Source organism: Caretta caretta, chromosome 1, assembly GCF_965140235.1.
Source record: "Caretta caretta isolate rCarCar2 chromosome 1, rCarCar1.hap1, whole genome shotgun sequence".
Lineage (NCBI taxonomy): Eukaryota > Metazoa > Chordata > Testudines > Cheloniidae > Caretta > Caretta caretta.
Window position 1 is genome coordinate 196,424,268 of NC_134206.1, and position 23,424 is coordinate 196,447,691.

General features: G+C 43.8%; 1 long non-coding RNA gene across 1 annotated transcript; it reads left to right on the forward strand.

Annotated features, from left to right (window-relative positions):
- The first annotated feature begins 1 nt into the window (after position 1).
- Positions 2 to 22,336, forward strand: LOC125620541 (uncharacterized). Its single transcript, XR_007352266.2, has 4 exons — positions 2 to 178; positions 8,288 to 8,441; positions 9,851 to 9,903; positions 21,685 to 22,336. It is a non-coding gene; the product is annotated as an uncharacterized LOC125620541 (long non-coding RNA).
- The last annotated feature ends 1,088 nt before the right edge of the window (positions 22,337 to 23,424 follow it).

Consider the following 23,424-nt stretch of genomic DNA (forward strand, 5'->3'; position numbering starts at 1 on the left):
CAATACACTAAAATAAAGAGCTTTTGTTCTGATAAAAGTAGCCAGACAAAGACAGAGAAGAGACTTTGGAACAGACAGAAAGGGAGCCTGGAGAGATGCAAGTTGATCCTCAGACTCAGAAGGGGTATGTGGCATAAACTAAAGCCTGCTTAAACTAGCAAGGACAGGCTAAAATTAGGTAAGACAGACTGAATTTACGCTTTCATTGTGTTAACCCAGTTTCTCTCTGCTTGTTAAATTTCTATGAACCAATAAATCATGCTCGCTTTTGAAGATGCTGTGCTGAATCAATGCATGTCATACTGGTCACAAATGTAAGCATTCTTTGATGCTTACACAAGTTCCCAGAGAGACTGACCCAAATCCAGTTGGGGAGGCTGAGGTGTATACGCTTGGCGAAACAGTGGCAGTGCAACCCAGAGTACCAGTCAAAGAGGGGTTGAACGGTGGGGTTCCCCTCTTCAGAGAGGTGAAGGGAACAAAGCCTGTCACCTGAGTGGAGCACTCAACAAAGACTACAAAGGGGTTTAAAGCAAGGCTCGCCCTGTAACCATAGCAAGGACTACCTGTGCTATTAATCCCATTGAAATCAACAGGACTAAATGTGTAGTTAATTACTACTCAGCGTGAGTAGGGGGATCAGAAACTGGTCCAGATGTTTTTAAGCTACCCTTCTGTGATTGCCACTCTATGTTTGCTTGTTTTTTTTCTATATTCACTGAGATTTTATTTTTAATTCAAGCCCACGAATGTATTCTTCTTTTTTTTTTTTTTTAGTAAAGCCATATAAATGCTTACAGGGCATGAAATGTATTATTACAGAATGAAGAAGAAAGGAAAAAAATGACATTGCTCTCACCAGGGCCAGTTATATCTAAATCCACAACACAATCTCATGCTGATACATAAAGTCCACCAGATCTGCAAAAGATTGCTGTAAACACAAGGAAAAACAAAACTAGAGAAAATGTACCTCATCTAACCCACATAGTGTACATGATACTGACCAGGCAAGGGCCCAGATTTTTAAAGGTATTTCAGTGTTGCTGTGCTCAGTAGTCCTTTGACTGTCACTGACTCACTGTCACCTACCACCCCACACTGGAACATGTAGAGGGGAGCATCAAAAAATTACAACCCGTACTCAATGTAATCTTTCCTGAACCTTCTGTTCTGGCCTTCAAATAACCCCCCAACCTCTTCAAGCTCATCCTCAGAAGCAAGCTCCCCACAGACCAGGACATACCAACTCAAAGCGGCATCAGACCCTGCCAGAACAACATGCAAGCTGTATACATCACAATAATGGTGGAGCTCAGATTGTGTCCAAAACATTGGCTGCAAGAATGATGAGAAGGAGAGCCATAAACCAAGACTATTTCTCTTGCTATCTCCCCTTTACAATGTTCACAGAGGGTGAAATTCACTCCTGTGCAGAGGGCTAGCAAAGCCTATAATGAGCAGGTCCTCAAGGAATCCATTTTGAAGCACTTGGAGGAGAGGAAGGTGATCAGGAACAGTCAACATGGACTCAACAAGGGCAAGTCATGCCTGACCAACCTGATTGCCTTCTATGATGAAATAACTGGCTCTGTAGATACGGGGAAAGCGGTGGACATGATATACCTTGACTTAAGCAAAGCTTTTGAAATGATCTCCCACAGTATTCTTCCAACAAGTTAAAGAAGTATGGATTGGACGAATGGACTATAACATGGACAGAAAGCTGGCTAGATTGTCGGGCTCAACGGGTAGTGATCACTGGCTCAATGTCTAGTTGGCAGCTGGTATCAAGCGGAGTGCCCCAGGGGTCGGTCCTGTGGGCAGTTTTGTTGAACATCTTCATTAATGATCTGGCTGATGGGATGGATTGCACCCTCAGCAAATTCGCAGATGACACTAAGCTGGGGGGGAGAGGTAGATATGCTGGAGGGTAGGGATAGGGTCCAGAGTGACCTAGACAAATTGGAGGATTCGGCCAAAAGAAATCTGATGAGGTTCAACAAGGACAAGTGCAGAGTCCTGCACTTAGGGTGGAAGAATCCCATGCACCGCTACAGACTAGGGACCGAATGGCTAGGCAGCAGTTCTGCAGAAAAGGACCTAGGGGTTACAGTGGATGAGAAGCTGGATATGACTCAACAGTGTGCCCTTTTTGCCAAGAAGTCTAATGGCATATTGGGCTGCATTAGTAGGAGCGTTGTTAGCAGATTGAGGGAAGTGATTATTCCCCTCTGTTCGGCACTGGTGAGATCACATCTGGAGTATTGTGTCCAGTTTTTCCCCCCTCCCCACTACAGAAAGGATGTGAACAAATTAGAGAGAGAGCAGTGGAGGGCAACAAAAATTATTAGAGGGCTCGGGAACATGACTTATGAGGAGGGGCTGAGGGAACTGGGCTTATTTAGTCTGCAGAAGAGAAGAGTGAGGAGAGATTTGATAGCAGCCTTCAACTACCTGAAGGGGAGTTCCAAAGAGGATGGAGCTCGGCTGTTCTCAGTGGTGGCAGATGACAGTACAAGGAGCAATGGTCTCAAGTTGCAGTGGGGGAGGTCTAGGTTGGATATTAGGAAAAACTATTTCATCAGGAGGGTGGTGAAGCACTGAAATGGGTTACCTAGGGAGGTGGTGGAATTTCCATCCTTAGACGTTTTTAAGGCCTGTCTTGACAAAGCCCTGGCTGGTTGTTGGTCCTGCTTTGAGCAGGGGGTTGGACTAGATGACCTCCTGAGATCTCTTCCAACCCTAATCTTCTATGGTTCTGTGGGAGCATAGGGATCATACAGGCCTTCTGCACAGGGGTGAATTTTTCATAAGGTGAATATGACCAAGATTATGCACCTCTGTGCTCCTTTTCATTTTCAAAGGTTTCTTAGGAGACATTTTGAGGTGGGGATGGGCGTAGAAGGCAGTGGAATAACGTTATTTACTCTAAGTTTAAAACAAGATTAAATCTGCTGTCTAAATAAAACAAAAACAAATCCTAAAATGGGGTATTGTGAGGTAACCTCATAGGGCCAGCTTGTGTAAATTGGTGCAACTCCAACATCACTACAGAAATTTACACTGTTTGAGGAGCTCATCCTGCATCTCTTCCCCCCACAAGTCAACCCCCAAAACAATCAAATTAATATTTAACCCCCACCCATGCCTAGATAGGTAGGTAGGTAGATATTCTCTGACATTCAAAAGCTCAAGAGATAGGTTCCCAAATCAGAAATTTAGGTTCCACTCTCAAGACCAGATCCTCAGCTGGTACAACTGCCATAGCTCCATTGTCTGATGTCCCAGATGGCAAGGAAAGGCAGTGTTATGTGAATAGTCCCCACAGCAGCAATATTGGTACATTGTATTTGTATCTGAGAAAAATTATTTCATTTGTATTATTACTGAGAGCTGCATAGAAACAATTTACTGAGCATTCAGCATATGCTGTCTGGAGGAGTGACTCAGAAATTTCATTCCATTATTTTTGTAATGTTTGTTGCCTAAGCACTGCCCACCATTGATGTGTTTATGTGTATACATGGGTGAGTCTTTGTTACTATAGATAATGAGATACATATAACAGGATGCACCTGGGCTATCCATCATGGGATGAAATGATCTATGATACTGGAAGCCTAGGGCAGCTTTCTCTTTGGGAACAGCTAAATTAATTGCTTACATTAAAAGGACTACTTTTCATGTTTTATCACAGTGTATTTCCACTGGCCCATTTATAAATCTTACATTAAGAACTGTGGGCCAGATTCTCAGCTGATATATATTGGTGCAGCTCCCCTGTCTTGAAAGGAGCTAGGCTTTTAATAAAACTAATAACAACAAAATCATGATCCATTTGACCATTGTTATTTTTGCTCTTTATCGTGGATAAAAAACACATTCAGGATTGCTGCCACAATGTATGATTCACTATATTGAAATAAATCTGCCTCTTTGAATTTATGGGGAGGAGCAGAATGCTCAGTTTGATTAACCTAAAATTTGAAGGGTTTCAGTAAAGAACTGTAATTGCAGGTTAAGTACAGCAATGTGTGATTGCAGTACATTGCTGTATTGATCTCCTTAACCCATTAGATATGGAAGTTCAAATTCATGTACCAAGGTAACACATCTGAAATCCTAGTAATTTAGGAGTATTATGAATCCAGACTTAGCAGGGCAAGGTAAGGAGGAACTCAGATTTGCAACGGCTTTGCTGCACTGTAAAAAACTGGCTAGAGTCTATGCATCATTTCTATGTTTTTTAGGAAGTGATCCATGGCTAGAGAGTCTCTACATTTTCAGGATAGAGCAGTAGACAGTCATGTTCCCATACGAGAGGAAGGGTAAAATACTGTAACAAATCCATAGTCCCAAAGAACATCATGGTTGTCTCTAAGATGACCACTTGGCTGCTCTAACCATCATGACAGCAGTGGGGATAATCCTCAGATCTTCATGCTCCCAACGCATAGACTACATCTACCTCCTACCACCAGAAATAATGGAGATTTGTATATGATATAAGGACTGAGACACACAGCTGAATAGTAGTGATCCCATCCACTTGAAGGCATAGCACAGGTGCACACTAGTGGGGGCATTCAGGAGCCTGTCTGGTCCCCTGCCTAAGTTAGGGCACCGTCAGGGTACGTCCAACTTATGCTTTAGCTGCACCCTTTCCTCATGCACCCTCTGACAAACGAGAGTATCTCGAGCACATCCATATTGCAACTCCTTTAGGATGCTGGAGAGGTGTAAAGGAGCGCCAGTACAAAAAAGAATTGGGCCCAATGAGTTTTTAAATCAGTGACAACTTCGATATTTGTTTAAAAGTGTTCTCTAAGATCAGGGCTGTTGTTTCTTTGTGGATGTAATTGTATTAAAAGTGTCGTGCAGCCTTTTTGCGAGCTGGAATATTGATATTATGTGTCATCTGGGCAAACCACTTATGAGAGCTGGTCCATAATTACAGCTTTCTAACATCACACAAGAACATTTCTCAGACCTACTAATTGTGCTGCCCTTTATGGTACATCTTATTGATTAAACATCTGTTAGTGTTTTGACGAAATGAGAATTCACTTGCAATGCAATGTGTCTGGTATATTAAATTCTGTTTAAGTGAGCCCTAACTACAAGTTTGAGCTACATGTATTGTTTCTTCTTAACCATATCACGGCTTTTCCCCACTCTGTTTGTTATTTATGCTGTTTGTTGATGGTTGTACAGTGTTCCAATGTTTTCTTTAGAGAAAAGTAAAATTGTACTCCCCTAACTGTCTGCTGCATTAGACCAGATCTGGTGGCCAAATACATTTGAATGTCATAAAATAATAATTTAATACAGACCTTTACCTTTGTTTATATGTCATAATCCAACTAGACAGTAAATTTTACCCATTTGGCCACCCAAGAGGCACTGATATATGACTCGCCTTAGTCATTTTATTTTTGGCATAAAGACTTTTTAATTAGAGATTCTTAATTGTGAAGAATTTCCTTTTTCAAGGGGGAAAAACGAGCTTGGAACGGTATCCCTCTCCTCCTCCTCTTCAGAATTCAAATTAAGACAAAAAAAAAAAGATGCTGGAATGCTAGCAACCTTTGGGAAATTAAAGAGAAGTTCCAACAATGAGACGATGGGGAAACTGTACAGAGGGCTTCTCCTTCAGTTCATCGTACTTACTAAAAAAAAAAAAAAAAAAAAAAAAAAAGCTCTGCACTAAACAATAAACAACAGTTCACACAAATAAAGAGGAGCAGATGCTTTTACACTGCTACCCAATGTTATTTTCAACTGTCTGATTCCCCTTTCTTTATCTCATTTGCTGACTGATAAAATCTTGGCTATATTACAAATACTCAGTCCTGCTATATGACTTGTTTGTGTTTTGTGTATATTGACCAGTGAGGAGAAGAAATGCTAATACCTCTATGTTGTCACATCAAGACAACTTGGACAACCTTTTTATTTATTATTTATTCTTATTATGTTCAGATGGGTTTACAGAGGTGTGGGCACTGATCTGTATAGAGTTTCCAGACAAAATGAAGCAACCCCAACAAAGGTCCAAAATTAAATTACCTCTATCCACATTTTATCCCTCAGGTATTTGATTTTAAACCTCCTCCCTTTACACTCCTTCAGTTTGAAAGCTACCGTATCTTATCTTAAGTTCTTGCTAGGAAGACAGATATTTGGGCCTGAACCAAAGCTCCTTGAAGTCAATGGGAGTCTTTCCATAGATTTCAGTGGGCTATAGGTCAGGTCCTTTTTTACTTAAAAGAGAAGAGCATTTGGAGGCATTTTAAGCATTTTAAGGCAAATACTGTCCTTGACAACCCAGCTCTAAAAACTGACCTGAAGAACTGCTACAGTATGGGCAGCAGCACTGAAAGCTTCTATGCTTCTCCCCACAAAGGACTTGATCCTACACTTGTTGAAATCAAAGGCAAAGTTCCCATTGACTTTAGTGGTGCAGGACCAGGAGCTGGAGTCAAGGCAAGGAAGCTACCAGCTTCCATTTCAAAATCGCATTAGGCATCTACTACAGCTACTCTGTAGGCACCTAAATACCTACAAAAATTTGCCCTCAAGTGCCTACACCCCATTCTGCAAAGACCAAGTATTGAGTGGGGCATGGAAGCTCATCTCCAGGGCTCAGAGAGTAGGAAAACTCCCATCGACTTCAATGAGACCAGGATTTCACCCTAGTAGTTCAACCTCTATGCCTTATTCAATATTTGGCCTGTCTCTTGGCCAGGGTGGTGCTTTAAAATATTTTCTTCCCATTCGGGGTTTCCTATTCCATCCATTCTTGGGAGGTGCATATGTATGTGTGTTTGATCAAGGAGGAATCTCTCAAAGGCCAAATATGGCATTTTTATTTAAATTGTTTGCCTGTCATCTCATATAGAGACCTCTAAATATAGTATCTGTGTGCCTAAAGTGCATTAGCACGGGTGTGGGGACTGGACCAGATCAATGCTCAGGCGACAGAGGGTCAATGCTTATAATAAGTCTCCAGCTGCAGCCTTTAGCTTCCATTGCATATTTAAAAAATCCTATTCATGAGGCACCCCTTCCTGCTCTAAGGGTAATGCATCCAGGCACTGGCCTGTGAAGTAAGCACATTCCTGTGACACAAATCTGGACGAGTGCTCCAAAAGTCAAGAACAAAAGACAAAAATCAGGGACAGTAAATGGAAAATTGGGTAAAAGAAGTCATAGAAAGATTTCAGTGTGAGCAATTTCAAATCAATCAGGCATTTTATAAAAAAGCTCAACTATTGCTCTAAAACCTGAAGTGATTTTCTGCTTTATAAATCTCCATCCTTAGTGACAGACTATGCCAGAATGTGGAGGGACCAAAAAGAATTTTAATACCAAGACAGCACTGTCTCAGAAAGTCAGAGACAGTGAGAGGCATGTGTGGGAGTCTCACAGCTGCCCTAAACTTCACGTATACGGAAAAATGGTATTTATTTCTAGCAGTCTGATGGGTTTCTGCTGCCTCAATGTTCCCTGCTGAAATGTTTGCAAAGTTATGAGCCATATACAATATCTTTCCTTACTCTAATGCAGGTATTGCCCAGTTAATAACCTATGGACCAAATATCTCCCATGGAGTAGCTTGAAATTGCTTGCATCTTTAAATGTAGAGGTGCAGTTTCAAAAGAGGACAGCTCCAATTCCTCTAGGCACCTAAGCACAAGCTTAACTTCAAACACTTTGGGCAACAGCCTCCCTCTTGTACCAGAAGGGTAGCCACGTTAGTCTGTAGCCACCAAAACAATGAGGAGTCCGGTGGCACCTTAAAGACAAACAGATTTCTTTGGGCATAAGCTTTTGTGGGTAAAAAAAACCCATTTCTTCAGATGTATGGAGTGAAAATTACAGATACAGGCATAAATATACTGGCACATGAAGACAAGGGAGCTACCTTACAAGTAGAGGAGCAGTGTTGACAAAGCCAATTCAGTCAGGGTGGATGTGGTCCACTCCCAATAATTGATGAGGAGGTGTCAATACCAAGAGAGGGAAAATTGCTTTTGTAGTGAGTCAGCAACTCCCAGTCCCTATTCAAGCCCAAATTTATGGTGTTAAGTTTGCAAATGAATTGTAGCTCTGCAGTTTCTCTTTGAAGTCTGTTTTTGAAGTTTTTTTTTTTGTTGTTGTTGCAGGATGGCTACCTTTAAATCTGTTATTGAATGTCCAGGGAGATTGAAGTGTTCTCCTTTGGCTTTTGTATGTTACCATTCCTGATGTCTGATTTGTGTGCATTTATTCTTTTATGTAGAGACTGTCCAGTTTGGCCTCCCTCCTGCTCTGTCCCCTTACAAGAAGTAAAAGGGCCAGAGTGACATAAAAGGGCCTGTGACACAGTGGAAGAAGCAAGGAGACTTTGTAAAATGCTTTGTTGAGTGTCCCCCCACCAGCGACCAAATTGGGAGGTAATTGTTTAGGACTGGATGATTAACCAGTTTACAAGGGGACTCAACTAACCAGCTGGGGACTGGAAAAGGGGAAGGCTGGAAGGGAGGGTGGGCAAAGCAACTCAGGATCTCAGAGAGGTAAGGCCTCTTCCCCGCCCCCCCCCCCCGCCACTTCTTGTGCCCAGAAGGTATACTGAAGCTTGCGAAAAGCCTTATGGTGATGGGCTATGAAGCGTCATAAGACATTGTAAATAAAGTATATTGTGGTGGACTTATGTAGCAGTGTGTGAGGACTGCTTGCAAAGGGAAATCCAGGGTGAGGGAGCTCACGCTGTGACCCTAAGACTCTGATATCTGACTGGAGGAAGATTCCCTGGTGCAGGCATTGTGGAAGAAAGTCATAAAGCTACTACCTTCACCCCCCATCCCCCAGGGACCCTTTTGAAAGCCCTGGCAAAGGGGGCATATTGGAAGCAAGAGCAAGAGGGGCATATGGGGGGTGGACTGCAGTACACAGTGGTGATTCTGGGCAGCCTGTAGGGCAACCCCAAGAAGCCATGGTAACTTAGGCAGGCCTCCAAGGGCTGTATAAGGGCCTATATACACAATGAGGTAACACATACTATGAGGGAGTGCTTTCTAAAGCAAACATGCTGTGCATTAACTGGTCCATGTATACTCTGGTGGTGCACACTAAATGTTCCCTGGTGTGCTTTAATGTATGTCACCAAGGTGACTTAAAGCTTCTTTCTCATCCCCACTCATACCCCCCACAACTCAGAGGCACAGCCCTAAATCTCACCCCTTGAGTTCATTTGCTTAAGGGAAGGGAGTATCTTTTGATTCTGTGTTTGTACAGTACCTAGCACAATGGGATCCGGGTCCATGACTAGGGCTACTTAGGCACTATGATGATACAAATAATACATAATAATAAGTGGCTTGCTGAATCAGGACCAAAGTAGGTTCCTGTGTACAATAACCCATCTTAAATCCAGAAGGAAGCTATCTAGATCAAGATACAGCATTGCATATTGAGACCTGCAATCTTCCCATGGAAAGCTCAACACTGAATATGAGGATAGCTGCAATTTACTCCCGTTTATGCAACTCAGTTGCAGCTCTTGGATTTGTTGCAAGTTTCTACTGTAATCCTCAGTTTCTCAAAGTGCAGGTGCGTCTGCCCAAGTGGGAGAGAAAATGCATTTGAAAGGATGAATCCTGTTTTATGATGAAAGATGCTGACAAACCAGAAGGAGTTTAAATGTTGCCTTCAGAATTTGGCAAGCCTGTTTTGAAATTACAACAGCTAATGCAATGGAGTGGGGACAATAACTCTGGACTGGAACTGGAAATGTAATTTTGTGTGGCAAAAATGCATTTTATAACCTCCTGTCTGAACATCCTTTTTGCTCTTTTTGTTTCAGGTAGTATGTACTGGAGACATGATGCACAACAATTAGGTTACAGCAGTCCAAAAGTAAGTAGTAATTGGTTATATGATAAAAAAGAACAGCTACAATACAAACAGAACATGATTATTATAGTATAAAGGACTTAGCATCTGTCACTACTGGCAAATATTATGGATGTACACAAGTTGCCCTCCTCAACTTCTTTGAGAAACTTCACAAAGGGCCTGATCATGGACAAACTCACTGTTATCCACACGTTGATCCCAATGGAAGACCAGGACCGCATTGAGTTAATCTGACGTTCTTCAGCACAGAGTCTTTTCACGCAGTTACATTCTTCTATGGAAGAAGAGAGCAGCTGAGGCTAATTTCACTTTAGGCCAAGCAGACCTAAAACTCCATTTGAAAGGTGATAGGCCGGTATATTAATCAGTTCCACCATCCATGGAATTAAGATGGATGAATTATAGGGGACTTTGAGTCCAAGACGTGAGAAAGCACCAGGTGATCAAGGACATCTCTGTCCCCTTTGATTCATTAGACTTAGGACAACAAGGTCAGCTATGTTAAATTTAATCACTTCCTCTATGAGGCTTCCCAGAGGGTATGACAAATATGTTGGTCAATTTTTCATACCCTCTTTTAGATAATATATCACCCACAGCTTGAAAAGTTGATTCTTTCATTTTAAACATCTACTCCACTTATTGTTTTCACAGCAGCTGAGGAAAAGCTGTATTGTTTTATTAATGATGATGTGCCAAATTCATGGCAGGCTTCCACCCCCTTGCAATCTCACTGCAGCCAGAGGGATTGTACGGGGTGCATGACAGCTGAATTTGGGCTAGTGTTTTTATTGGAAATATAAAGTGAAACAATTACATTTAAATTGGATCAGGCAAAAGCCAAAATCCAGCATTTTCATCTGCTGCAGCTACAGTGTGCATGTCCCAAACAGACAGTGGGGCAATTACTTGTAAGATCTTTCGGGCAGAGATCATCTCTTTGTTATGCTTGAAAAGAACCTAGCATGATGGGATCCTGGCCAAATAAACATGTAGTTCCCACATTTGTGCACACAGTTGTGGTCACTCCATGTGCAAATTGCACATAGAGCTGCATGGACAATTGTTTGTATAACTGTCTGAAATGTCCAGACCTGGAAGTACAGATAGGTAAGTCTTATCTTGTGTGCAGTCATGTTAAAAATACAGGGTCAAATCCTGCCATTCACACTTATGCAAAACTGCAGCTGACTTGAATGGAATGTTTGCCTTGAGTAAAAGCTAAAGGATTCAGAGCCTGATCCAGCACCCACTTAAATCAATGGGAGTACTCTCACTGATCTCAAAAGGTCCCTTGGCACATAAATAATAATTACTGTACATAGATGAAAAAGAAGGGGATCAGATGAGCAAATTCTACAGTAATTGGTACTGCCCTCATTATGAAAGGCCTTACAGGAGTGTAAAATTGAAAACTATTGTGATAAAAATTCTTTGCATTTTGACACTTTGTGCAGTGAGACCAGTTAAGCAGTTTTCTTCCTTACCCAAACATTCATTTTGCTAGAGCTAGTCAACTGGTTATTCTATTTGAGTGTGGAATCTGTGTTCCACTTCTGGGGGCCCTTAATTGCCAATGTTCATTTTCCTTCGGAGCACTGAAGGAAACCCTGGAATCAAAACTAAAGCTTAACTTTTGTCTTTCTTTTCTGGCAAGTCAGTGGTTTACTGGCAGGTCAGTTGGAGACCTAATTTGTGTATACAGTTGCCTTCATAATTTGGGCAATGATGGATACAAATGCAGAACAGGCATTATGTAAGGGAAGCCAGACAGTGAACAGTTACAGCTGGAAAGCTGGCTTGCCTGACAGACAGGGCATTGGTCTGGGACTCAGGCAATTTGGATTCCAGTCATCACTCTGACAATGACTCCCTGTGCGACTTCAGGCACATCACTTATCTACTCTGTGCCTCGAGTCCCCAAAATAGGGGAAATTAGACCCATTTCTTAGAAAAGCTTTGAGATCTACAAATGAAGAGTGCTGTGTAAGTGTTAATTAAATATTACTCTTATAAATCCTCCATTGCCCAGGCAAAGGTCTTCCCAAGTGAAAACATATTCTAAGAAGAGGAGGCAAAACAAAACTGAGTGTTAAAGAACGTTTAGCTCTACTGCGAGGAGAATGTCTGCTCATGGCCTATATTTACCAAAGCCCCTGTGTGACAGGTGTCGGTCGGTCCTCCGAGCCCCTAGGGGCGATGGAGAGCTATGGTCTCCGTGGCAGGCCTCAGCCACACCTTCCGGGCATTGGGGAATTAGTGGGGAAGGTGTGAGGGGCGCGCGGGTAGGGGAACGCAGGCCCACCCAACTCCACTGCGTTCCAGCCCAGGGTCCTGGCAGTGGCGGGAGGCGAAAGTCCCACCGCTGGGTCAGCGGGGCCGTCCGCGCCCACTGACCAAACACACCCACCCCACGGTGTAGTTCGGCCCCTGGGCTACTTCCTACCCGGTCTCTCAGGCGGGTCGCTCCGGTCCCTCCATCTCCTCCGGGTAATCCGCTGCGGGCCACTCCCGCTCCCCCTCGGTATCGGACTCATGCTGGCCCAGGCTGCAGTCAGACCCCTCCAGGTCCTCTGGGTATTCAGCAGCTAGCAGCCCTGGTTGCCACAGGCCTTCCTCCCGGTCAGGCTCCTCCTTGCTCAGGGCTTCGCCTGGGTCAGCAGCAGGATCGCGAGGGAGCAGCCTGTGTCTGTCTCCGTCCCTGGTGCTCTCTTCACTGGGCAGAGGGCCCCGCCCTTTGTACTTCCTGTCCCACCCTTCCCCTTCCAGGGATTGGCGGAAGCTTGGCCTGGCCCCGCCCACTCAGGCTGAAAGGGTGGCTCTTTACCCTCTGGTTCGGAGGGGAGTCACCCTGGCTCCCTACACCCTGGCTTTAATACACCAAACCTATTTTGTGTTTTAGGTACACTCAATTTCTTTACAGGGTGGCACTATTAACCGTTCAGTGTGACACAGGTATTGCTATTCTGTCTCCAGGTAACAGACAACTGGATCTGCACTTGACATAACATGTTTTTTTAACTTGGACTATCATCCCTACTGATAGTGCCTCTGATAGTCAGAAATAATGTCCATACACCTGTTAGAATTATCGACTGACGGTTGAACATTTTGGCTTTTCTGCTAGGGTGTCCTTGGGCGTTGTTAAGATTGCGGTTAGAGGTTACTCCACGAGCAGCAAGAACAAATACAAAATGGACATTATCACTGACAGGAATAATGAAAAAGTGCTACTTATATACATGGGGCCTATGGGCCTAGTTTAGTTAAACTCAGCAAAGGCCAGGGTGAGGCTGAAGGGGGATGGCTCAAAGCTACTTTACCTCTTCCCTGATCCTGGACTAAAACGGGCCTACAATGTAGCTTCAGCAGCATAAAGGCTGCTCTAAATTCTTCCTGCTAGGACCATTCTTGAGGGATGACTCCAATAGCCAATGAATGCTGGAGCATGGTGCACTTTGGCCATACCCTTGAGTGCCCCTTTAGGGGTGGGGACCAGATGGCTTAGCACCAGCGATTTTGGCTTAATGCCACCTTGAGATTACCCTACATCAGGGGAATCTTCAGGTGCCCAGCTAAGGCAGCACCCACATCCTCTTTGCACTATCAGAGCAACAGAAAGGGGATGGAGCTGGGAACTAGAATCTAGACCTGGGGTGCAATTCATCCCAGTGTGTTGGTCAGTAGTATTAAGCGTGATTTACTGTCCTACAGGCATCTTCATCTTCAGCACAAGGGTGAATTTCATTCTCTGTAAATAAATGAACCACATAGTCAGTTTTGAAGAAAGCTCTCAACAGGAACGATTATACAGTTGATGCCATTAAAAAGTTAATATATACCCACAGTTACCATGCAGTAGTAACCAAGGTACTTCAATTTTTTCCTTATACTTCACTGCTATAGCTCAGACCCACTTTATGGTGGTTGTGCTTTAATAGCATACTTTTAGTAGCTATTATTTTAAGATAGCAGCTAGTGAGATTTCAGGCCTGATTCTCCAGTGCCCTGCACCTTGTGTAGTAACTTACACACATGTAAGGTGGGTGTGAAATGCTGCCCTTCCAATTCAGTAGTGCTTTGCATCCCCTTTGCATAGCTGTACAGGAGTGTACAAGCAGCAGGGCAGGGGAGGATCAGGCCCTTCATCTCCACAAGGTCTCATAAAGTAAAAACAGCTGGATTATCATGAATCTAATTTTCTAATAATTGTATTTTTGAATTTTTAGCTAGAACTGGGCAAAATTTTTCAACGGAAACTTTTTGTCAGTGAAAAATGCAGGTTCAAGTTGAAAACATTCTGTGAATTTGTGTCAAATTCACTGAACTGTTTCAGTAAAAAAAGAGCAACAACAAAAATCCCTTCCCTCAGAATGAAATGTTTTGAAATTTCGTTTAGAAATGTCCTTCAATTTTATTAGTTTTTTTAAAAAAAACTTAAAAATCCATCCAAAACAAAACAAAAATTTAATTCGACTTAAAATTAATTTTTTTAAACTTTTCAGGTTATTTTTCAGAACAGCTAGTGAATTAAAAATGTCTGCATTTTTGCTGTAGCTGTGTGGTTCCCAGATATGAGGGAGACAAGGTGGGTGAGGTATTATCTTGTTTCTGTCACCAACAGAAGTTGATCCAATAAATATATTACCTAACTCACTTTGTGTCTCCCAGTGAACTGAAAAAATCAGTTATTGTCCATCTCTACTTATCAAGGGACCTCAATAGGTCATCTAGTCCAGTCCCCTGCACGTAAGGCAGGACTGTATGAAACTAGACCATTCCTATAACAACCGTTTATGTACCTGAAAACTGTTATCATGTCCCCCACCCCATCTCCTCTAAACACACCACATTTTTTCAATAATCCCACATAGGTCATATTTTCTAGACCTTTAATCTTTTTTGTTGTTCTACTCTGGATTTTCTCCAGTTACTTCTTGTGTCTTGCTTACAACATCCTTGCTAGCACACCCTAGAATGATGCTTGCCTTTTTTCAACAATGTTACACTGTTGACTCACATTTAGCATGTGATTCACTATGACCCCAAATCCCTTTCTGCAGTACTCCTTCCTAGGCAGTTATTTCCCATTTTGTATGTGTGCAACTGATTGTTCCTTAGTAAGTGGATTATGTTGCATTTGTCCTTATTGAATTTCAGCCAATTTACTTCAGACCATTTCTCCAGTTTGTCCAGATCATTCTGAATGTCAATCCTATCCTCCAAAGCACTTGCAACCCTTTCCAACTTGGTATCGTCCACAAACTTTGCAAGTGTTCTCTCTGTTCCATTATCTAAATCAGTGGTTCCCAGATTTGTTCCACCGCTTGTGCAGGGAAAACCCCTGGTGGGCTGGGCCGTTTTGTTTTCCTGCCGCATCCGCAGGTTCAGCCAATCACTGCTCCCACTGGCCGCGATTCGCTGCTCCAGGCCAATGGGAGCTGCTGGAAGTGGCATGGGCTGAGGGACGTACTGGCAGCTCCCATTGGCTGGGAGCAGCGAACCACGGCCAGTGGGAGCTGCGATCAGCCGAACCTGCGGACGCGGCAGGTAGACAATCCGGCCCGGCCCACCAGGGTTTTCCCTGCACAAGCAGCGGAAGAAATTTGGGAACCACTGATCTAAATCATTGATGAAGATCTTGAACAAAACTGTACCCAGGACCAATTCCTGCAGGTCCCCATTCGATATGCTCTTCCAGCTTGACTGGGAACCACTGCTAACTACTCTCTGGGAATCAGGGCCAGCTCCAGGCACCAGCGTTCCAAGCAGGTGCTTGGGGAGGCAGTTAGAAAGGGGCGGCAGTTCCTCTGGTCACAGTGGCAAATCGGCGGCAGCTTCTTCCTTTTTCTGTCCACGGTGGCAGTTTTTTTCACTGCTAGGGGCGGCAAAAACTGTAGAGCCAGCCCTGCTGGGATTGTTTTTCCTTCCAGTTAAGCACCCACCTTACAGTAGCTCCATCTAGGTTGCATTTTCCTAGTTTGTTTATGAGAAGGTCATGCGAGACCGTATCAAAATCCTTACTAAGGTCAAAATATACCACATCTACTGCTCTCCCTGCTCCACCCCCAGCACCTGTCTTCCATGGTGGATCTCACAATGCTTAGGAAACTCAGGAATAACTTCACATGCAGTGAGATGGAATTGTTTATTGGCGAGGCCTTCAGCGGCACTGCACTCACTCAACTCCCATTGGCAGTAACTGCACAGTGACACTGCACAGCAAGTGAAGAAACATATCATATCCAATTAAAACAGAAAGGGAAAGTTCGAGAAAGCATGGCCAGATCTTCTTCTGGTGTAAATCTGTATAGTTTCATTGAAATCAAACTATGCTGATTTACAGTAATGGAAGATCTGGCCCCCAAATTAAAATTTGGCTAGGACATGTGCGATACGACCGTTGTATTTTTGAAAAGTGTGATGGGATCTTTAATGACTACTAGTAATCAGCATCTGAGTTTTATGTCTCATCTGAAAGACAGCGCATCATGGGACTGTAGAACCTAGATACTTCTTAACCTCATGCAGGGGTGTTGATTCAGTACAGATTTGGCAGAGTACTGATTCATTAACTGAATCACCAACAAAACTTCTTTCAGTACTCTGAGTTTTCCTTGGACATCTACGATCCATAGTTACCCACCTTTGTAAAGAACTCTGATCGTTACTAGAGCTCTGAGGAATGAAGACATGCTGAGATTAATTCATCAACCAGAAACTCACATAAACAACTTTTTTTCCAGAACACTAAAAAATGTATAAGCTTGTGCTAAGACCTAGGGGGAGTTGCTGAACAAATACTGTATTTTTTTTTTTTTAGTAGCGAAGACATTTTACAGTTCAGTGCATTTTCTCTGTCAAGATATAGGACAGACATGTACAGATGTGCAAAAGAGGGCTGGTACACACTTCATATTATGCATTATGGAGAGATTTACTGTGGTCTTTGGGTACTGTCTCTCTCACAGAGCACAATCATGTCTTAGATATTTAAAATCACCATAAAAAACAGAACAATCATAATGAGTTAGCTGTTCCCCTATTTGTAGTTTCCACATTAATTTCTTGGCTACATTTGAAGTGTGGGGACTCAGGCTAAGATAGTGAAGAATTACAAATATGGCTACTGAAAAACAAATATAACTTAAGAGGAATATTTACTTATTTTATGCTGAAGTATGTTTAGTTTTTCAGAGCTGTACAGGGGTGTGGTGGTGAACGTTAAATTCTAGTGATCCAGACACTGGAGAAAGGACAACTCAAAGTACTATAACTAGTGGATTGTGGATATTTTCAGTACTAGGTCACCAGTCCAATTAGCTGAATAAAGAAATGTCACTACAGTTTGAAGACTGTTCCACGACTGGTGTGAAATGGTCTCATTACATTTCTCGGTGGACAACTATCCACATCACAAAAGCCACCATTACAGTGTGGTGTATGTAGCCTGAAACTTTACATTCCTAAAGACTCTGGCTTTCTGCAGATATGGCATCCATTTTATTCAAAGTATCACTGCAGCCAGTACAGGAGAGTTGCACACAAGTCCTCCTTTTCTTTTTGCGAATACAGACTAACACGGCTGCTACTCTGAATCCAGTCCTCTCTTAGAAACTTTACTTTTGTTTGCTTTAAATTAAAATAAAGGTTTTTTGAGACTCATGTTACATGTTTTCCTTTTTGTGGATAGAAACATAATTCGCACCATTGGTACCACCTAACACTTTTGTCAGGTGTCTCATCAGAGAGGCCTATGAGTGAAAGAACACAAAGGTGGCATTACACATTCCCACCCATAGAGATAACCACTCCAGACGTGGGCTGGGGCATATTGGCTAAGCAGTATGGAGAACCTAGAGCCTTGCATAATGACAGGTTTCAGAGTAACAGCCGTGTTAATCTGTATTCGCAAAAAGAAAAGGAGTACTTGTGGCACCTTAGAGACTAACCAATTTATTTGAGCATAAGCTTTCGTGAGCTACAGCTCACTTCATCAGATGCATACTGTGGAAAGTGTAGAAGATCTTTTTATATACACACAAAGCATAAAAAAATACCCCCTCCTCCCATGCTTTATGTGTATATAAAAAGATCTTCTACACTTTCCACAGTATGCATCCGATGAAATGAGCTGTAGCTCACGAAAGCTTATGCTCAAATAAATTGGTTAGTCTCTAAGGTGCCACAAGTACTCCTTTTCTTTTTGGAGAACCTAGAATAACTCCCATGGATGCTGTTCCTGTTCTACGTATAGAGCACTTCACTCTCCAGGTCTGTCAGTCTAGAGCCTTGCAGTCTCATTATATTCACTTAATTAAAAAAAATATTTAGTTGTCCAGATCCTTCCATTCTTACAAAGCCAATCTCTGCTCACCTTAATAAGGTGAGAAGTCCTACTGAAATCAATGGGACAGAGGCTCAGCTGCTGTTAAATCTGCACAGTGGTGAGAACCCAGCCAAAAGAGACCGAGGAGGGGTTGACCCCAGATGGATAACCTCAGCAGCACAACCTGTTGGATTTTTTTTAAGTAAAAATGTTTGATCCCCTCTTCACAATTTGAACTTGCCCTCATTCTTCTCTCTGTTGTTTCCTTTAATTATTTCTTAGTACTTTGCAGAGAGGAAGGGACATAGAAAATATTGGAGCATTTCCTTCTGCGTGCGAGAAAACAGATTGCAAGAAGGCAATTAAGTTGGAGCACAGTGGTCTGAGGACTTCTGTGTTTAATTTGAAAACTCTGCTGGTAACTCTGAGGCAAGCTTTGGGTTGATCAGAACAAAATGTGTGCGTGCTTATTTATATGTAGAAAACTTTCAGTGCTTTGTGTTCTCTAATTTTACTTGACAGTCTCATCACACCCTTAGTACCATGGTCATTCCCTATTGTGTCTCTAATTTCTTCATTTTCTGTTTTCTTAGGAGCGGTTTTCTTTTTAAAGGATATTATTTTTGAGTTCTAATTTTTAGAAGTTCTTGCTGTGAGAAGTTTTTCTCTGTTGATACATTTGTGGGGGGCCTTTGGCTTTCATCTAACATTCCAGCTGGGTTCCAGGGGCATCAGTTAAACGGCAGACTCCCTTTAGGAATAACAAAAATAATTTTTTTGGTAATAACTTTAACATTTTTAGTGGGCTGCCTTATTTTCAACAGAGCAGACATATTTAGTGATCACCGGTGGCTAACTCTGTGAGTGACTCCTCTTTTATTTTACTCCCTCAGATCTGAACACAGAAAGTACAGAAAAACAAACTTTGTTTCAGAGGCGGGGGGGGGGGGGGGGGGAATAAACCGAGTAACAGTCAATCTGTTGTTGCCAAAACACAGGAACTCAAGCCAGAGCTCAGTGAAAATAAACAGACCATCTAAAAAGGTGAAAAGTGAACTAAAGTTCTGCTGCACCAGGAAAAATATCCAATCACCCTCTTCTGACACCGAAACCCCAGTTCAGGAAAGAACTTAAGTAGCTGCTTAAGTCCATCCCGACTGAGGACAGCACTGAAGCATGTGCTTAAAGTTAAGCAACGGCTTAAATGCTATCCTTAGTAATACATCTTCTTGAATGGGGCCCTAATGCTGAATACAGAGGTGTAAAACAATTTCCTTTTATATCATTAATAAATATAGGCCCTCCATGGCTTATTAATGCCATCTTCTCCAATAACCCAGCTTGGGTGACAGTGTCCAATTTAACATTTGTTCCCTCTTGTCCATTCTTCTTAGCTGAATGTGGTATATTAAAATATATGCCTGAAAATCACCCCCGGAGCCCTGCCACTGCTACCCCGGGTCTCCGGCAGCGGGGCTTGTGCAGCTCTTTAAAGGGCCCGGGGCTCTAGCCACTGCAGGGAGCCCCAGGCCCTTTCAGTCGCCAGCCTGGGGAAGCCAGTCCAGTCCGGCACAGCGTACTGGCTCTTGCTGGTACGCCGTACCGGCTTACTTTTACCTCTACATCCATGTCGGTTTTAGAGAGCATCAGAATAAGGGCAGCAAACTTCTTGATGTGAGTTTTCTGGGGATCCTGTTATCTCTGTGTTCTTCATCATGCGTCCCCCACTCCCCTTCCCATGCTCAGGTTTGGCTCTGTGTGCTTATATTTTCCAAAGCAGGACTTCCCTGTCCTACTATTTGGGCTGAAAGGCATTTGACAGTGTCTCTCTACCCCAGGATTCTAGAAACTTCTCTTAGCCCTGGTCTACACTACGAGTTTAGGTCGAATTTAGCAGCGTTAGATCGATTTAACCCTGCACCCGTCCACATGGCGAAGCCATTTTTGTTGACTTAAAGGGCTCTTAAAATTGATTTCTGTACTCCTCCCCGATGAGGGGATTAGCACTGAAATCATCATTGCCAGGTCAAATTTGGGGTAGTGTGGACGCAATTCAACAGTATTGGCCTTCAGGAGCTATCCCAGAGTGCTCCATTGTGACGGCTCTGGACAGCACTTTCAACTCAGATGCACTAGCCAGGTACACAGGAAAAGCACCAGGAACTTTTGAATTTCATTTCCTGTTTGGCCAGTGTGGTGAGGTCATCAGCAGAGGTGACCATGCGGAGCTCATCAGCACAGGTGACCATGCAGTCCCAGAATTGCAAAAGAGCTCCAGCATGGACCGAACAGGAGGTACGGGATCTGATTACTGTATGGGGAGATGAATCCATGCTATCAGAACTCCGTTCCAAAAGAAGAAATGCCAAAATATTTGAAAAAATCTCCAAGGACATGAAGGACAGAGGCTATAACAGGGACCCGCAGCAGTGCCGCGTGAAACTTAAGGAGCTCAGGCAAGCCTATCAAAAATCCAAAGAGGCAACCGGCGGCTCCGGGTGAGACCCCCCCTGATATGCTGCTTCTATGATGAGCTGCATGCAATTCTAGGTGGTGCCCCTACCACTACCCCACCCCAGTACGTGGACTCCTGCAAGGGGGGGAGTCTCATGCAAAAGGGATGCGGATTTTGGGGACGAGGAAGATGATGATGAGCAGGAGGATGAAACCATTGTCCCTGACAGCCAGGAATTGTTTATCACCCTGGAGCCAGTACCCTCCCAACCCTCCCAAGGCGGGCTCCCAGTCCTTGAAGGCGGAGAAGGCATCTCTGGTAGTGTACGTTTGTAAATACAATACATGGTTTAAAAGCAATCATGTTTAATTATTAATTTGCCCTGAAAACTGGGATACATTCACGGCCAGTACAGCTACTGGAAAAGTCTGTTAATGTGTCTGAGGATGGAGCGGAAATCCTCCAGAGACATCTCAATGAGGCTCTCCTGGAGGTACTCCCAAAGCCTTTTCAAAAGGTTTCTGGGGAGGGCAGCCTGATTCCTTCCTCCATGGTAGGACACTTTAGCACACCAGGCCAGTGGCACATAGTCTGGAATCATTGCATAACAAATCATGGCAGCACATGGTCCCGGTGTCAGCTAGCATTCAAGTAACACCCGTTCTTTACCTCTCTGTGTTATCCTCAGAAGAGTGCTATCATTCATGGTCACCTGGTTGAAATAGGGGAATTTTATTAAGGGGACATTCAGAGGTGGCCGTTCCTGCTGGGCTGTTTGCCTGTGGCTGAAAAGAAATCATCCCCGCTGTTAGCCACGCAGTTGGGGGAGGGGTGAAGCGATCATCCCAGAGAATTGGGTGTGTGGTGTGGGCAATGTTGTACTGAAAGCACATGTGCTATGTAATGTTAACAGCTTAGTTCACCATGAAAAAGTCTACCCATTGTTCTCTAAAATGTGTCTTTTTAAATACTACTCTCCCTTTTTTTCCTCCCGCAGCTGCAAATGTTTCAACGCTCCCCCTATCATCTCCGTCCCAGAGGCTAGCGCAGAGAAGAAGGTGAAAAAAACGCACTTGCAATGAAATGTTCTCTGAGCTCATGCAGTCCTCCCGCACTGAAAGAGCTCAGCAGAATGCATGGAGGCAAGCAATGTCAGAGTCCAGGAAAGCACAAAATGAATGTGAGGACAAGAGGGACGCAGGAGAGGAGAGGTGGCAGGAGCAAGAGGAGAGGTGGTGGGATCAAGATGATAGGTGGTGGCAGCATGATGAGAGGAGGCAGGATGCAATGCTGAGGTTACTGGAGGATCAAACTGATATGCTCCGGCATATGGCTGAGCTGCAGGAAAGGCAGCAGGAGCACAGATCACCGCTGCAGCCCCTGTGTAACCAACCGCCCTCCTCCCCAAGTTCCATAGCCTCCTCGCCCAGACACCCAAGAATGCGGGGTGGGAGGAGGGTAAGGGGCTCCAGGCACCCAACCACTCCACCCCAGAGGACTGCCCAAGCAACAGAAGGCTGCCATTTAATAAGTTTTGAAGTGCAGTGTGGTCTTGTCCTTCCCTCCTCCCCTCTTTCCCCCACCCCACCCAGTGCTTCCCTCCTTCCCCACCCCTCCCAGGCTACCTTGGCAGTTATCCCCCTATTTGTGTGACGAATTAATAAAGAATGCATGAATTTGAAACAAGAATGACTTTATTGCCTCTGCAAGCGGTGACCGAAGGGGGGAGTGCAGTTGGCTTACAGGGAAGTAGAGCGAACCAAGGGGGTGGGTTTTCATCAAGCAGAAAAAAACAGAACTGTCACACTGTAGCCTGGCCAGCCATGAAACTGGTTTTCAAGGTCTCTCTGATGCACAGCGCACCTACCTGTGCTCTTCTCATTGCCCTGGTGTCTCGCTGTTCAAAAGTGGCAGCCAGGTGATTTCTCTCAACCTCCCACCACACCAAAAACATCTCCCCCTTACTCACGCAGCGATTATGGAGCACACAGAAAGCAGTAATAACAATGGGAATATTGGTTTCGCTGAGGTCTAATTGAGTCATTAAACTGCACCAGCGCACTTTTAAACGTCCAAGTGCACATTCTATCACCATTCTGCACTTGCTCAGCCTATAGCTGAACAGCTCCTGACTACTGTCCAGGTTGCCTGTGTATGGCTTCATGATCCATGGCATTAAGAGGTAGGCTGGGTCCCCAAGAATAACTATAGGCATTTCAACATCCCCAACGATTATTTTCTGGTCTGGAAAGTAAGTCCCTTCCTGCAGCTTTTGAAACAGACCAGAGTTCCTGAAGATGGGAGCATCATGTACCTTTCCCGGCCATCCCACATTGATGTTGGTGAAACGTCCCTTGTGATCCACCAGTGCTTGCAGCATCATTGAAAAGTACCCCTTACAGATTATGTACTGGTTACAAAGGTGGTCCGGTCCCAAGATAGGGATATGCGTTCCATCTATCGCCCCACCACAGTTAGGGAATCCCATTGCAGCAAAGCCATCCACTATGACCTGCACATTTCCCAGAGTCACTACCTTTGATAGCAACAGCTCAGTGATTGCGTTGGATACTTGGATCATGGCAGCCCTCACAGTAGATTTGCCCACTCCAAATTGATTCCCGACTGACTGGTAGCTGTCTGGCATTGCAAGCTTCCAGAGGGCTATCGCCACTCGCTTGTGAACTGTGAGGGCTGCTCTCATCTTGGTATTCCTGCACTTCGGGCAGGGGACAGC